This window comes from Balearica regulorum, chromosome 5 (genome assembly GCF_011004875.1).
Source record: "Balearica regulorum gibbericeps isolate bBalReg1 chromosome 5, bBalReg1.pri, whole genome shotgun sequence".
In the NCBI taxonomy this organism is placed as follows: Eukaryota; Metazoa; Chordata; class Aves; order Gruiformes; family Gruidae; genus Balearica; species Balearica regulorum.
The window spans coordinates 1866229-1884181 of NC_046188.1; the positions used below are offsets into that span (position 1 = coordinate 1866229).

The 17953-nt window shown below is 39.3% G+C and overlaps 1 long non-coding RNA gene across 1 annotated transcript; it reads right to left on the reverse strand.

The window, feature by feature from the left end:
• Positions 1–10707: 10707 nt before the first annotated feature.
• LOC142601882 (uncharacterized) lies at positions 10708–16393 on the reverse strand. The gene is made up of 3 exons (XR_012835463.1): positions 16272–16393; positions 12530–12688; positions 10708–11701 (listed from the first exon to the last, which is right to left on the reverse strand). It is a non-coding gene; the product is annotated as an uncharacterized LOC142601882 (long non-coding RNA).
• Positions 16394–17953: the final 1560 nt, after the last annotated feature.

Below are 17953 nucleotides of genomic sequence, written 5' to 3' on the forward strand. Positions count from 1 at the left end.
TGGTGTAAAAATGTAAAACTTAATATTCAGAAACCCTGGCTTTGTATTTTTCTTGCTAATTCCACAGCTTTTTGTACCAACATTGTGAAGAAGAGCTCCTATCATCATGGTTTAACCCCAGCCAACAGCTGAGCCCCACGCAGCCACTCGCTCATTCCCCACCAGTGGGATGGGGGAGGAGAATTGCAAGAATAAAAGTGAGAAAACTGGTGAGTTAAGCTAAAGGCAGTTTAATAGGTAAAGCAAAAGCCACGCACACAAGCAAAGCAAACAAGGAATTCATTCCCCAGTTCCCATGGCAGGCAGATGCTCAGCCATCCCCAGGAAAGCCGGGCTCCATCACACGTAACAGTGACTTGGGAAGAAAAACGTCATCACTTGGAACGTCCCCCTTTCCTCCTTCTTCTTCCCCCAGCTTTATAAGCTGAGCATGACGTCATATGGTATGGAATAACCCTTTGATCGTTGGGGTCAGCTGTCCCAGCTGTGTCCCCTCCAACTCCTTGTGCACCCCCAGCCATCCCGCTGGTAGGGTGGGCTGAGGAGCAGGAAAGCCCTTAGCTCTGTGCAAGCACTGCTGAGCAGGAACAGAAACATCCCTGTGTTATCATCAGCACTGTTTTCAGCACAAATCCAAAACACAGTTTCATACTAGCTACTGTGAAGAAAATTAGCTCTATCCCACCCAAAACCAGCACATCCAGCTGTCCTAAGGAAAACCATTTTAATTTTGATTTTAGATTTTATAGTTATGTTAAAAATGGAATTGCATAAAACTAATTTTGGAGAAAAATTAAGAATTTCATTTCTACAAGCTTTAAATAGAAATTTCTATATATTCCTTTAAGTTATAAAAGCAAAGTTTATTCTCTCAGCTGTAAGTAAAATAACAAAAAATAGCTCAGAAACTCTGAGCCTTACTTCTTGTAATCTGCCTTTATGAAGGAGCCTCTCCTTGCATCCGCACTGCAGACTCTTTCCCACTTTCCTAATATAAGAAAGGAAATGAATTTTGGTTAAAGCTTTATATTTTTTCAGGTTTAGAAACAGCAGAAAAAGTTTTACAGGCCTGGGAAGCTATCAGTGTGACCTGGAGATACTGAGTCCTGTTAATGCCCACTGAGACTGCAGCAGATTTGTGATTTTTTAACCCAGTATTTTTGACCAGAAAATTCCAAATTCCTGAAACCGAAAAAGCTGTGGGAAACAACTGGTTTCAATCATTAATCCACAACTGCATTAAAAAGAAACAACCAGTTAATATGTTCAAAATTGTCAAAATTGTTCTAACTGGCAGTTAACAAAACATTTGCATTGATCTAAACAAGCACACGCATACAAACATACACAATCTCCTTTATGTGTTTTTTTTTTCTCATTGCTGTTTGCAATTATTTTAAAGCCATTAATTTGTTCCTCTTGAATATATTTCTCTTCCTTTAAGTACAGCATTTTAATTTAAGCTGAAGAACACCTAATGCCCAGCAGTAACTAAAAAGACTCCAGCCACCTTCGGCGGGGCCGAGCTCGGCGCCCGTGGCAGACAGTCAGGCTGCCGCACACACCTCTCACGCGCTGGGTACGCGCTGTTGCTAGCTGATGCAAAATGAGAAATAAGCGTTAAAAATCATTCTCAGTCTATTCTAGACATCCTTAAAGCTGGCATAGCTGGAGGGGAAGATTATTTTTTTTCCCCCATGTGATTTATAACAGAATACTATGCACAGTGGAGAGCCTGTGTTTTGCTTTGTATTCAATTTCTATGGGATTGAAAGAAAATAGAGGAGCCCTACCTGTGTGTCACGAACACAACGACGGGAACGGATGAACCCTGTGTGCTCTTGTCTGATTGCAGCAGGGTGCTGGATTTGATTTGTTTAAAGCAAGTGTTTTCATTGTGCTGAGGCATGTTGGGGAGGCTGGAGGTCTCGCGGACTCAGTCACTTCCCCGTGCCCCAGGGTAACAACCAAGAGAACCAACACCGACATGAAAAGCTGCAAATATTGTCCTGTTAGCAGGCCGAGACAAGGGTTGGAGATAAAGCAGGTAAAGATTAGCTAGATTGTCTCCTGCCAAAAGGTTAAGGGCAAATCTGCATTTAGAGGGAGTACGAAGGTGACATAAGCGACAGACTCGGTGGCAAAGCAGCTCCCAGGGCGATGCTGCAGCAGGAATGCAGGTTTCAGTTCTTCACTTCTGTATGCTGTGTTTCTACCAGCCTGGCCCAATCTTGCCGTGAAATCCGTAGCAGTGTGAAGCCAGCAGCTGCTCTGTTCAGAACAAATTAAAAGCAGTGCTTTCTCGCACAGCATGCAGCTCTCGCACAACTTGGTCTCAGGACATTGAGGATGATAAAAATCGACACAGGTTTAAGAATCGATTAGGCAGTATCATGAAAGAAATTAGATCTGTCTAGGAATTTGCATTAAGAGAAGAAATATTGAGGGCTCACTCAGACTGTTTCATGTTTGCCCGTGCCAGCACCCCTCTCCGAGCTGGGGTCCCTCGTGCAGTACCGTCTTGCAGACATCAGCCCAGCCATGCACGTCACCTCTGCTGGGTTTGCATGGCCGAAGTATCGAGATGTACCCTCCAGGAGATAAGGCAGGCAGGCAGGCAGGCAGGCAGTTGCACCCCCAGAACACGGCGTGCCTTACGCAGTGTCACAAAAGCCTTGTGGTCTCCTCGGTGCATTGGAAGGGTTTGTGAGCCTAAGTGTATAACCTCGTGGGGGCGTTCCTCTTCCCTTTTGCTTTTTATACTCCTGCTGACCTTTAAATGGTGAACAAGAGCATGCCTCGCTATTTAGAGATTGCTGAGTCCTAGGTGGACAATGAGCTTCAGAATCCCCATCAGGAGTCTATGTGGGAGCATCCCAACCTGCCATCCCTCCTGGTGTCCACATGGATGCCAAGGGTTTCTCCTTACCTTGCACTCTCGCCTTGCCTGGTGATCATGGCTCTCCACGTTAGCTCTTTCTAGCTCTTTCAGGCAAGAGAATACATTTTGCTTTGCACAGGCCTTCCTTGCTCTTTCATGGTTTAGTCCAGGTTCTTCCCAGGGCCCCTATAACGTCAGTGGAGGAAACAAATCAGTAGCAGAAGGCAGAGACTCACGCAGATACATCACAGCCGAGCCCATGGGAGCATGAGTGAAGCTAAACGGAGTCACGGTATTGCTGTTATTGCCGGTGAACTTTTCAACCAGGAGAGGCTGTGAGCAGTCCCCAAAAGGCTCCTACCACTGCATCATCTTGGCAATCACTCTGAGCTTTGGCTCAGGTTGGCCCCCTTCATATCAAGCCAATGAAATACGCTGATGTTTTTCATCTAGTGTATGTCACCTGCAGAAAATGAGATTTAGTTTGGATGCCTCATCAGTTTATCTGTCCTGGAAGCTCATGAACTCCTGGGCACATCGTTTCCTCCTGTGTTTCGATGGATGATAGCTCCTCACCTGATGAGCTACTGCGGATTTTGAAGAATGTCTTAGAAGACTGCCTGTGCATCCACCAAAAAACCCTAGCAAAAACCGGAATTACAACTAATTTGAAAAAATAGTGGGTTTTTTAATTTCTTGTCATTGGTTTAAAATATCATTTTACTTTCAAAATCTGGCATAATTAGGAAGTTAATGAAGTTGTTCCAATGGCTGCACAATGAAGCAAACTGCCATGTGTCCTTAGAAACAAAATCAAAGGAGTTTCTTATAACACAGGGATCACAGGACCACTTGATGGCAATGCTTAATATTTTCCAAATCCTGTTATAAATGAAAACAGTCCCTGCTACTTAAAAAAAAAAAAAAAAAAAAAAGAAAAAGGGCAATTTTAACTCCCAAAGTTTGCTGTCAGGTTTTACGTTGAAATCTTTCTTTGAACACACATGCGGGTCCCCTTAAAGAACTGCCATTGTGTACATTTTTAGCTTTTCTGAGAGACAGCATTATCTGATAGAAAAAACTTTCAGCTGAGGATAAGAGGGGCTAAATGTTGGTGTGTTTAGTAAAAATCCTTTAAATGTATATGGCATCATGTCATGTTCTAGTGCATGCTTGTACAAAGCCTAATACAACTGGGTTTCATACTCTGTAGTGATTTGCAACTGCTGCTGCAATAAAGAGAATAAAAATGCTGCCTTTTATGATATAGCTAGAAAATGATCACATTTTAGTGCTTTTTTCACTTTATTTGAATGCACTTTTACTTAAATGCTACTAATATTTTTACTAACATCTTTAAATATTACAAAAATAATTTAATAAATATATTATACTGACTACTGTAATGGTTTTCCTAAACATGCGGATTGAGCACGCTTTTAGGAATGCTGTAAATGGAAAGAACTGGTCTACCCCAATTCTGAAACACCAAACCAATGTTGATCTCTTCAAAAATTTCTTTTCTTTTTCTTTTCTTTAAGTGCATCTAATAATGGATCAGAAAGATAAGCATTTGCAACATGGGTAGAACAAAAAAAGTATTCTGGTATTTTTCATTTTCTTGTGACAAGGAAATGCCATAAAAAGAAACCCCATCATAAGCTTGTAAAAAAACATTTGGGAGAGAAATTAACTCCTTTCTCTTTTTAATTTTTTTTCCCTGATTTTGAAAGTAGGCTGTGCTTTCCTTAGTTCCTGCTTTATTCAGAGACATTTCTCAGGCATATCTGGTGCAGTGATATTGCAGGCTATAATATTGTATTATTTACTTTCTGTCATTTGTGAGGACCCGAGTTTACAGTCATAATTCACTGGTGTTTCCTTTCACACCTTGGTGATGTTGATAAGGTGAGACAAATAGTTTAGCATTTCCAGCTGCAATACACAATGCCTGGAACAATTTAGGTTCCAGAAATAAAACCAAATCTGTTCCAGAAATAAAACCAAATCCTTTCCTTTCACCTTTCTGGTGAAAGCTGGAATTGTTCACCGTTACGATATTTTATCACCAGGATCTGGCACAGAAGGGCAGATGGATCTACTCCAGAATAATGTGGGGTTTGCCTTTTTTCATGCTTTTTTCAATTGGAAACGATGTGCAAAGGAGCAGGAAGGCTGGTCTGGAGAAGCACCTTAAATAAACTGCCAGAGTGCTCTGGATTTGTTGAAGTGTTATGAAAAGAAGAGTCACCAGACACAACTTCATCCTCTCTTATTGCAATGAGGATCTTGAAACACAGAAAAAAAGACATATTGCTACTTTGTGAAGCATGCCCACTTTAGCCTTAAAGCATTCATAAGGCAGGGCAGAAGGTACCGTACTTTCCCCAGGAGATAACCCACCAGCCTATTTTTTTATCTAATCTCTACTGGCTGTATCTTTGTCACCTATTTTTTCTTTGCTACATCTAAGGAGACTCTAGCAACACATTACCAAGCAGTCATTATGTCAGACTAGTGTCATAGCTGTGGAAATCTCAGCATACATCAAATGGCATGTAACCTATCATATGGGACACCTGGTCTGACATTCTGGAACTTGAAATGGACCACTTCTAAGAACTGTTGTTAAAATAGAATTGGGTACTTCATAGATAAACTGAATTGGGGCTGTTATTTATGTTTTCTTCTGTGCCACCAGACAAAATCCCACTGGAAGAATTTTTTTCTATTTTTCAAGTGAACTTCTGATAAGCCATGTATGTTATGCCAACATTTTTTCACTTGTCATGCAGTAGTTTCCCCTGGACCATATTCCTCCATTTTACTTGCACAAGTATCATAAAAGTCAGGGTGAAAAGCCTTGCTAAATCAAAATACAAGATGTTCCTACCTCTCCTGCATCCATAGAGTCCATTACAATGTCATAGAAAGAAATCAGATCAGCGTGACATGATCTAACAAATCCATGTTGTCTCTTACTCCCTTCCTTGATATCTCCTAAGTATTTATCGATGGCTCGTTTCAGTGTTTTTGCAGGAATTCAAGTTGGTGGAGGTTGGACTATAAAAAACCATTACAAATCTTGACCTTTCCTTGCATTATCAGATGGTAAGTTTATCCACTTCCATTGCTGGAGGACCAGTTTGCTCTTGTTTAACTACTAACACACTCAACAGAGTGATTTCTTCTTAGCCTAGATGCAGTATTTCATCTTTTGCTTTGTACCTTCTGGTTTTGCCCCATCATATGATTGCTATTTCTTCACTCCTTTGCAATGAGGTGAGACAACTTTTAATTTCTGTGGCCTTGGTCCCACCTTGTGCCCTTCCTCAGCCCTGCTAGGAAAGGCTGGTGGATTCATGGAGCTGGATTTGCTGGAGAAACTTGCTGTAGGCTTTCAGTTGACAGTACGCTGTCCCCAGCTCAAGGTATTATGCATATATAGAATCCCAGAAGGGTTTGGGTTGGAAGGGACCTTTCAAGGCCATCTAGTCCAATCCCCTGCAGTGAGCAGGGACATCTTCAACTAGATCAGGTTGCTCAAAGCCCCGTCCACCCTGGCCTTGAATGTTACCAGGGCTAGGGCATCTACCACTTCTCTGGGCAACCTGCTCCAGTGTTTCACGATCCTCATCGTAAAAAATTTCTGCCTTATATCTAGTCTGAATCTCCTCTCTTTTAGTTTAAAGCCATTAGCCCTTGTCCTGTGGCTACAGGCCCTGCTAAAAAGTCTGTCTCCATCTTTCTTATAAGCCCCCTTTATTTACTGAAAAGCTGCAATCAGGTCTCCCCGGAGCCTTGTCTTCTCCAGGCTGAACAACCCCAACTGTCTCAGCCTTAAATATGATTAACCAGAATGCAGCTCTGTATTCGCCAACCCTCCAAGCAGCTGATTGACTTTGTAAAGTCACTAATCAGATTGGGTAGTTATTGCAAATGCATGCAATAACCAACCATATCCTTCTAGCGAATCCTAATTTTTCAGTGTGGAATTTTTAATTTTCATTTAATTTTAACACATGGTTTAGAATGGAGAAAAAGATATCCTTATATTATTATATTACTCCAGTTGGTCAATAGATGTTTGGTGAGTAGTGTAAAAAGAGTGTAAAATGTGAATGTATGTTGTTTACTTTTCAGCCTCAAATAGAGAAACATTATTGGAGTTGTGGGGCTTTTCCTGGGTTTTGATTTTGTTTGTTTGTGGGATTATTTTTTTAAAAATGATATGACTAAATTATCACTTTAAAGAGCAGAAGAAAATATGAGTGGGGTTTTTCTGAAGGCAAAAATACCTCAGACAGCTGTTTGAATAAGTAGTGACTGAAATTGTAGAGTTAGAAGGATTTTTAAAACTATATTTTATATGTAATCAGTTGGCTAAATCAATCAACAAGGTTGACTTCTGATTGCTTAAGGTATTTAAAACACAAAGCAAGAATATTGCAGCCATTTACTTTTCAGGCTGAATCATGTTGGCATTTTCATGGAAATATATATGCTGCCTATGTTTGACTGACACAAAGATTTCTTGGACTTATTTTTATGATTTTTATAAATCGTTTCAGTATGTTACATTATTGCCATCTCCTTAATGGCTTTATGATTTTTTTAAAAGGGTATTGAATATTTTTTTAAAGCACAACTTACTGCTCTTTAGTTTTACTAGGAAAAGATAAAGTGATATGGAAATTGAGTCTAACCTAGTAGAAAGAGGTCAAATGTGAGAAGTTGTAGAGCAGAACTACTCATCTGGCCACAGCTTCCATCACTTAATGTGAGAGTTGCTTTCTGAAGGGGATGTTGTAGCGAAATCAGATGATGAAGGGGACAATCTGCAGCCCAGGTAGAAAAGATGGAGTATGCACTTGTGGTTCCCGCTCCTCCTGGACATATTGGTGGTGGCCAAGCAGCCTGCTAGGAGACATGGCCAATTTTGAAGCCAATTTCATGTCTCCATGCCCTGGCACATGTCTAAGGGCCACTGTGGCATCTCTGTGATCACCAACCACAGAGCCAAGGAGAAATGTAAACTGTGGCTTACAGCAGGGCAGAAGGTTTCTCTCTTTTGCTTTCTTGATCACACAAGATGAATATATATGTATATGTATAGGACTTTCCTCTTGTCCTCTCATACTACCTACTGACACGTGGTTGAATTGAGACACTAGAAGGGACTTCTGTTCTGCTTTTTGCCTTTTTAACAACTTCTCTTATTTCTCTTCTGGTCATTCGTTACATGCTTTTGTCCTGCTCTTTTATTTTTGTTTTATGAGAAGCTTGGTACGTAGTGATGGTCCTGGGCCATGAAGGCAAAACCATTTCTTGGGTAGTTTGTTCCTAAGGGAGTGATTTGAATACCATGCAAAGCCAGAAGGCAGAAATATCACCAACTATTTAATACTGAGAGACTACTTTGTCCTTTATTTATGGGGAACTCTGGTCATTGATGTGCTGGATGGAGAAATTTCTGTTGCTTTAGGTAGCAACATGAAATAGCAAGAATTATCCATCTATTTTCAATTTACCATCTGTTTATTTGTTCAAAGTCTAATATGGGTTGGGTGGAGTGATAAGGAAAGGCTGCAAATTCAGAGTATAATAAACTGAACTCAGAAGCCTAGCCTTAGGAAGCCTAAGAAAAGAATGAGGAAAGTCGCAAGTATATAAAGAAAAAAACACATTTCTTCTGGTTGGGCTTCTTGGTGTTCCTTTTAAGTATCTCTGCTGAAGTCATCATATGGCTGAATTAACTGGATGATTTTATCCTCTTCTATTTGATTTAAAAAATAAATCTAAAGCAAGTAAAAAAAGATATATATATATTTAAAAAAAAAAAATCACATTCACCCCTATTTTATTTGTAAGCTATACAATTCCTGCTGATCCGCGTGTGTATATGCATCTCCAGCCTCAGCCACATTTAGTCTCTCCAGTATATATACAAGAAGGAACTGGTCATTAAAACAGTTTTGCTGAGTCCCACTGAAAGTTGTCTAAAAATCAGCTTTCACTTTCAGCGATTTCATTAGGGAATTAGAAGTAGGCAAGGAAAGATGCTGAAATACCTCAAGCACACGATCGTTAGCTTCCAATAAGGCCTTTGAAAGTATTAACCTTTAGCTGACTGATCTATGTATTGAGTATTGCTCCACGGATTTGCTAGATGGAAAATGAAAAGTTCTGATGCTCTCTCTGCTTCTTTGTGCAGAGTAAGAGACAAACTCCCTGATGCCAACCTCTGTGGCATCACATCCACTAAAAGCTCCTCTTCCGCTGTCCTAAACACTTTCAGATAAATCTATTTCAGGAGGCATTTGTTTAAGACCTCTATTCTTTAAATCCCACATCTGTAAGCTTTTCATGAATGTGTAAATAAACTTTTTTTTTTTTTCTGGAAAAAAAAAAAACAACATACAAACAAACACAAACATAATACCTATTAATATGTCTTCCCTTGAAACAATAATCATAAAAAAAGCTATGCTAACGTGGGTGCTGCCTGCCACAGAGCTGGTTTGTTATCCTGCTGAAAATGGAGTAATAAATCATGGCATTTTTTTAATTTCAGGCATGCAGTTTGCTCTCCTTCGTGCAGGTAAGACCCAAATTTGACCCAATTTGGGCATGCAGAGAGCTAAGGTAGCTGGCTGGCGTCTATACATGCTTTTTAATGAAGAGAAGAGCTTTTGTGGTGAGTTGAAGCACCAAGCTCTTCAGTGTCTCAGCAGGGAATATTCCTTCATGGTCCCATTCTGGCACCCAGTAGGGCTACGTACATACCACCATACGAACAGTACCTGTCTCTGCTAAAGAACGCCCACCTCTTTACTAGTCTATAACTGTCCTCCTAAGCCCTTCAGACATCCACAGAAAGCAGATAATCTGGCAACGATCGCTCAGGACAAACATTGTTTCCCAGTAGTGGAAAATAGTTAAACCCTGGGTTTGACATTTGACCATGATCGTTGCCTGAAAGTAGGGTTGTTACAATAATTTCCCAGTATTATAAGGGTAGGGTTTTTTCAGGAAAATAGGCAAAGGTCATCTTTATCTGAAGACTTTCCAAAGAAAGAAATGAATGTAGCAAGCAATTCAGATTCCCAAGCTCTGTCAGTCCATTACAGTCAACAAACTGTCCCTCTTCTAGTTTGCATGGGCATATTCTTTTAATATTAATAATGACATGTAATTAATTATTTTAATAACCAAGCTATTGTAAACACATCATAATACACCTTTCTCACATTCTTTTGTAATTGCGTTATTCAATTTTAGCTACGCAAGACTGCAAATCAAAAAGAACACTTGATCCCAGAGCAAGAAATTCAGCAGGTCTCCTGGAGAAGACTATCAGCTCTTTAGGCAAGACTTACTGTGTGAACGAGTGATTCTCCATTTTTTCTGAGAAAAAGAAGATACATTAGCTGCTGCACGTCCACAAATGGTTCTTGTGTTACTGACACTGCAGACACTGGAGCAGGGAATGCTCTCCTTTGAACAATCCAATGCCGCTGGGTTTGTATGCTGACTTGCATTAACACACACACACCTAGAAGAAGACAACAGAATAATATGACCAAAGCTGCCTCCCATGAAACCAGGCTGATTTGTCTAACATGTCTAAATTCTTTCTTTTTAGAAAGTCTTAGAAGAAAACTTCCTTATTATTAACCGTGCTGACTGATCTATTTTCCTTTGGATCATCTCACCATCTTTTTTTTAAAGTATCAGGACAATACTGGAAAACAGTTAACCATTAAGTATTAACCCAGCTTTGCTTCAAAGTAAAGTAGTGGTTCACAAACCTCCTCAGTATTTTCCTTTGGGACGCTTATATCCTTTCATCTGTGGTGTTTGATTTCAGCAGATACTACCTCACATCTGTCTTGCTGACAGAGATAAAACTCTCATTCCACCTACAACAGCAAAAAAGATACCTACTGGATACACCTGCATTTTCCATGTGATCTATCTCCTGTAAAGGCCTCGTATTTAATTTTTAAGAAATGCTGTCCCTGCCCACCGGGCACTACCTTGTCCTTGCTCCATTTGGCTTCACTTCGCTTATTGGTCTTGTTCCCATACTCCCTTCTAACTACGAGGGCAGTTTGCCCTGCATCACTTTTATTGCATCTGTGGGATTTTATTGTGTATGAGCACAAGTCCTTGAACATTTCCCAAGGATTTCGTAAGGATTCCTTGGGTTACATCGGCAGGGCTAATCATGTCAAAGATTGCTCCGAGCTTTGGAAGAGAAGTTCTGATTATCCGTACTGTCTGGTGTCTGTTTTGTTGAATACTCTCCAAGTATCAGAGGGAACACCCAAGCCCACAGGCAATGGAACACTGTTGAGGTCTACAACGTCTCTCTCCCCGTGACAGTGCAAGAGTTAATGCACTTTATTGACTTGTAGCTCATGGAGTGTCTCATGGTGTGTGGAAGTTCTCCTTGCTTTTAGACACCTCATGGAGAGCCGTAAGGTTTCGTAGCCTGGTGTCAGTCATGACAAATGTGCTAGATGAGTGGAGCACTCAAACTATAAGTGAGAAATGATTACTCCAGGAGCACCTTGATGAATTTGGAGAATATCAGAGATTGCTTTCTGTCCAGATGATAGTCAGTGAAACAAATTAATAGAAAGGTTGCTGGAATGATAATAATCTGCAAAAGCATATGTTGTGAGTAGCTAATAATGCCCCTTCTTCGTTGGAAGTGATTATTTTTCATTTAGCAGATCTGAACAGCTAAATAACTTGCATCTTTGCTCATTCCATTCCTCAGTACCAAATTACAGTACAAAGAGTGAAGTTATCCTAAGGGTAAAAAGAAAATAGAACAATATATTAAACCTGAGTTGTAAGTAATTGTGAATTTTCCTAAATAGTCCTTTTATAAATTACATTTTCTCAAATCCTTGAGATATGCAGTATATTTGAAACATGAAAGCAGTCACAACTTATATCTACTATTTTATTGACAAACAGTCTTTACATCAATGGGACAAAATAGACAATTACAAACATTTTAGAGTAAAATTTACAGGTCTGAGTTAGGATAAACTAGGAATGGAATATAGTTATAAGGAACCATCAGTTTGCATAGAATGACGTCACATATTAATTGCTTTTTAGGGATTTGTGGTATCACAGTTCTCACTATATTAAAGTTTTTATTACTTATTTTTGTGTTTCCTGTTGAGGAAAAGGAACTGCACTGGACATCTCATCATGCAGCCAAAGCCTGGGAAATACTCAGATTTGTTGTCCGAGCTACTGCTATGGTTATGTTTGCAATGATGTACCCACTGCTTCTTACCAACAGTCAATGTCTAGTGCTAATATTCCATGTTAAATAAAATTCAATTGTCCATTAAAATTATCATCCCCATCTCTCTCTATTTTAGGAATAATAGTGCCAGCTTCAACTTAAAGGCTCTTAGTATGTGAGATATGGGAAGCTTAACCTTGGAGAGGGAAATTTCAGAAGATATCCGAACAGAAACTTCTCCTTCTTATTATTGATTGGGACCACTAGAAACATCTGTTTCTAGTATCAGCAGAGACAGACTTTCTCATCTTTCACTTTAGGACATGAGATCTTTCATGTGATAAATTTGGACTTTTTAATTTTGTCCTTCTTACCGTCTTTTCCTGTTGATGTATCCAATTCCACATGAGAGCGTTCACTGTTAGTTTATATTTTATGTTTCCAGACCAAGCAGACAGGATGAGTTCTTCCCAATGTCCCTCAGCTTCAGAAAGACTAATCTTTGGGGACCATCAGCAATGTGTGTGGTGCTTCTGTGAAAACAATAAATGTAGAAAGTGCAGTAGGAGGTGTCTGGAGTGGAGACAAGAGGGGGACTAAACAGGGTCAGGAGGTGCTCCATGGCAGAGCAGGTACAATCCCAAATGGAACATGGCCCAGGGATAACCCATGCCAGTGCAGAGGGAAGGCATAAGAAGGAAGGAGCAGCAGAAGAAAAGAGTGAAGGAAGGAGTGGCACAGAGAATATGTTACAATTTTACAGAATTTGCAAGGAAAGATGATTTGAAAACTTCCCAGATTTATCCAGTTACATCTCTGGATAAATTTCCTATTAATTATTAAAAATATTTCCATGATTTGGAGATAAGGATTATGTATTACCTATGCTGTTCTTTTCTTCTGAGATTGAATGCATAATCTCTATCTATATTAGGAGTGGTTCCCCTGTCATTACAGAAACATGACAGGTTGATGTCATCTTCATTTACCAGCTAGGATGCTGCTGCATCAAATTAACACGAAATACACAGAATTAAATTACTCAGAGATCTAAATATGATCACATACAGACAAAATTTAAACTTAAATAATATGAAAATCTATCTAAACTTTCTGGATGTATGTTTTCTTTGCCTAAGAAGTTCCATGGTTTCACTACAGTGAATGTTTCAGCCTGCTTTCAGCTTGAGGGAAACCACAGTTCCCAGGCACCTGCAGAGGGGAAGTCTCTTGTCTCCATGTTCCAGGAGAATTCATATCTACTTTCCTAAATTAGCAGCTGCATTAAATGTTTTGTGGAAAAAACAAAAACAAAACAAAACAAACAAACAAACCCCCCCCCCCCCCCCCCCACACACACAGAGAAAAAACCCCCAACAATTTCTCCTGTTGCAGAGCATGATAAATTTCACTTAACCATAACAAAGCCATATCTTAGGCATCAATTCCCATTTTCTGTTCTGGATGATCCATCATTTTCAGGACAGGCCAATCTTACTCAAAGAAAGGAAAAAATTCCTATTCTTCTCCCTGCCAAGGCTTTCACATCCATTACACTGGTATTTTAATAGATGAATGCCTGCAGGGTATGAAGCATATTCACCCTTTAAATGTTAAAACATACAAAACAAGGTATATTATACATAATAACTCCTCCACCATCTCCTGAGCATTAAAATGTAGAGAAGATTTATGCAAAAAAATATGGCACTACTAATATTACTGAGATTAGTAAGCAACACTTAGATTCTTGGTTAAATTGTATTTTAATATCACATATTCTTGATACAATAGGCATGACAACTCTCTCCCAAGGTTAGGTCTTAGGAGGTCTGGCTTTCAAAACCTGCCCAGGGGAAGAGTATTTCTTCAGTTAACTTAGATAATGGATGCTTGGTAACTATGAGCCCTTTGTATGATTTTCAAGTATGTTTGGCTGGAGAAACCTTTCATGGTCAAATAAAAATGCTTGTTGAGCAGTGCTGGTAGCTAGACTCATTCTAGTGGAAAAGCATCTGCTTCTGGAGTTCAATCTGGGTGAGGCTGTCAGAAGCCAAGTGAGGTTCTAAAGCCAAATTCGATGACTTTGTGGGAATGGAACAACAATGTCCTATGGAAATGTTTACTACTGGATTTGTATAAAGGAGTTATCCATTCTAATTAATTAATCATGGAAAGAAAAGAGAGAAAGGGGAAATAAAGATGCTGAGAACGTTGTATGAAGTTCTTTTCATCTAGATGGATTTATACAATATTAGTACTGAAAATTTCCCGAGGAAATGAGTACCCAGGAAAACCATGATTAGTACCCCCAAATGCCTGTTTTAAAAGAGCCTGCTCTCACATGGAAGGCTGATCCTGCCCTAGGCAGATCCTCTGAGATGGTGGAGATGGACACCCATGCTGAATGTGTCAGACCTGGACTTACAGCCTCTGCATCCCAAGGGACAAAGAGGTCCCTGGCCGTGCTCCTAGGTCTGACTTCTGTGCTCCCCTAGGATGTTTGGAAAATGTTCAGCTGTTCAAGCAGTCACTCACCACTTCGCAGCACCAGGACAAGAATAAAGGAAGAGCAAAACCGAAAAGGCAGACAACAGGGAGAAATTAGGAGCAAAAACAGTTACAGCTGGAAAGAACATGAGACAAAGCAGCAGTAAAACACTAGAAGTAACAAGATACAGAAAAACGTCATTTTGTTATTTCATGGGCAAGAAGAAACACCAAACAAGAAGGCGGCTTGAATGCTTAAAGTGTGTTTTTCTCAGTCTTCATGGAAAAAAATATATGCATACTAATTAGGTTCTCCTGAGAATTAATATTAATGAAGCTAATACCACCACAGTGCAGAATCAGTGCAACATTATTTATCTGAGTTATAAATATTCAACTCATCAAGATCTGGTGAAACCCATCTGAGCACTTAGGGAACTAAACATAGCAATTTCTAACCCATTAGTGATTACCTTGGAAAACTCAGAAAGGGCTGGTAAGTTCCCCAAGGTACAGGAAAGAGCAAATACAGGACCTCTGTTTAAAAAGAGAAAAGATAAGGAGACATAACTGTGACTTATCGGCATAACCTCTGTAAAGAAGGACACTGAAACATTGTTTAGCAATCCTTTTATAAGTGCTAGGAGAAGAGTAAGATGATAAAACATCCAATGTGATTTTCTCAAAGGTAGCGGTGTCAAGCCAACAAATTTTCTGTTATCAAAAGAGTAGTTGGAAAAGAGTCACTATTTTTGCTCTAGCAGCTGTTTTTACATAGTTGTACCTGACATTCCCATGAATGAAATATGATGAGGGTGAAATCATCAGAGTATTGATGGGCCACCATCAGAAACTCTCTGAGATTAGTTATCAGTGGTCTATTTTAGGGCATGTGAAACGTGTCTTGCCAAGGGCTGCCCCGGATTTAGTACTCTTAAGTATTTTCCCTAGCATGCAGATGATGAAACAAAGAATCTGGGACATACTGATGTGTGGCTCTGAAACCATTGTTAGTGGTGATACTAAAGAATTTTTTTATATATTTGACAAAAATATCCTGAGGATTGCTTAGAGCCTGTTTTATAGCAGGGAGATGGAAAAGATGACTTCCTGAGGTCCCTTTAAGATCTATTTTCCAGTGACCATATCACTCTGAAACTTTGATAATTTATTAAAGTTGTTGGAAAAATCTGCCTTGTCATTACACTGATGGGGATTATCTGCTTTTGGGAAGATTGTTCATATTTATAGAAACGATGATATTAAGGAGACACATACATTCCGATAACACTACTGCAGTAAAGGGGAAACAGGGTTGTATGCACAGAGCCATCAGTTTCTGTGGTTGCCCTGACAGATGGGGTAAGAAATGCACAACAAACTGGAGATCATTAAATAATAAATATCAGGGAAAATGAATCAGGGCAAGACACAGGAATAGTTAAAGTCAAAATCAAGTTGTTATACAGAGGAATAATTAGCATTGCTCAAATGCTCTATATTTAGGTCTTGGATTTTGATATTAGCCCGAATATTTGAAACATGTTTTAATTCTATTTAAAATGTCCTTTCTCTGATCTTGGATGAATTTCCTACCCATGTGATGAGAACAGTAGCATTTCCTACCTCTCAGACTTTGGTTCTCTGGTGCACTGAGCTTGTCGATGCTTCAGAACAGAGGTTGTGGTGCCAGGTGTAGCTCCACTCTCCACTGTGATGAGTTGGTTGTCTTGGCTAAGGCATCTGTAAAATTGCAATAATAATAATTTACATATTATGTAAAAATTGCTATCTAGCATAAATAAATATAAATTCTGAAGCATGAAATTTAAGCTCAGGACGTTGAACTCCTTTGCCGTTTGTAACTCCTTGGGACTTGCTTTTTCATTTGTTTTTCTTATTTTATCTTATACACAAACTGTTTTGTGTGAATAGAATCATTTACAGGGGACTAGTAGAGTTCTTGGCCTTTTATAAATTAGTGTGATGGAATATTACCTACTTCTTTGAGTCTCAACCCGCAATCCTCATGATTTATGACATTTAATGACACTTGGTGGCATAACGCATTTATTTTAAAATCTCTGCCATGCAAAGCACTGCAAAATGAAAAATGTCATTTTTTTATAGTACCTAGGAGATTCAGAAAGAAAATGTAGAAAACTGCGCTCTATTTCCATTATGGCAGTCACATTCATTAAAGCAATTAAATTAAATTGAAATTAACTTCAGAAGATCTTCCACATGCTTAAAACAGCGTATTTCCCTACCGTCTTTTGTTGTTACTATTCTTTTGACATTACTGCCTGATCAGTTAAGAAATGATGATTAATGACACTTCAGAAATGATCTTGATTGCTCTGAACGCTTGAACCGATTCTTTGTGAAAATATCGGAACATTGAACACAGAGTATTGATTCCTTTTCACGAGATGCTAGACCTCAGTCCCATCCACACTCACAGTCCTTGTCACTTCACTGCCATAAGAAATAATTCCCTCTCAGTTTCCCTCATCACATCTCAAAGCAATTCATAAACACGACTGTATCTCTTCACATTACTGAAGTTAAGGAAAAGGAGTCAAATGTCCTTAAAGCAGAAGTGTTTGTACTCCACAATTATGCCTGACCCAAAAGCTTAGCTAAATCTCGCTCTAAATGGCTGAATAAAGAGGAAATCCCCACACACTCTGCATATCCTCAGTTCTGTCTTCTTCAAGTCAAGATCATTTGCTGAGAAAATGTACTTCTGCTGACCAAATAGCTGAAAAAAGTTGTAAAAAATCTTCTGATTAGCAGATGAAATTCTGGGGTCATGGAAATCAGTGGTGAAACACATCCCATCAATGTGTGTAACACAAAGCATAGATTTAAGCATTAACTTGAGCAATGATAAAAGTGAACGTTAGCACTGATAGAATCTTTATAGCTGCTTTGGTAGCTGAAGGATTTGCAGTATGTGGGACAAACATTATCAACATTTAAAGTAATGAAACTATGGACAATAACAGATGCCCAGATTTTAACAATTCTCTTGGTACAAATATTAATTAAATGGAGGATAAGAATTTCCTTTTTACTGGCTATAAGCTGCAGATTACAGTTCTAGTTATGGTTTTTGCTCTATAGCTGTTGCAGGCTGCAGATTTTGATGCAGGAAATTTGTATATATTATCCCTATATACAGCCATAAAGACAGCAGGGTGAAAAGATCCCAGCAGAGCACTGCATACCAAAAGCCAAAGGGCTGAATGTTTGTGGATGGAACAGCTATCAGGTCACTTACCAGCAACCCAGTAGCAATATAA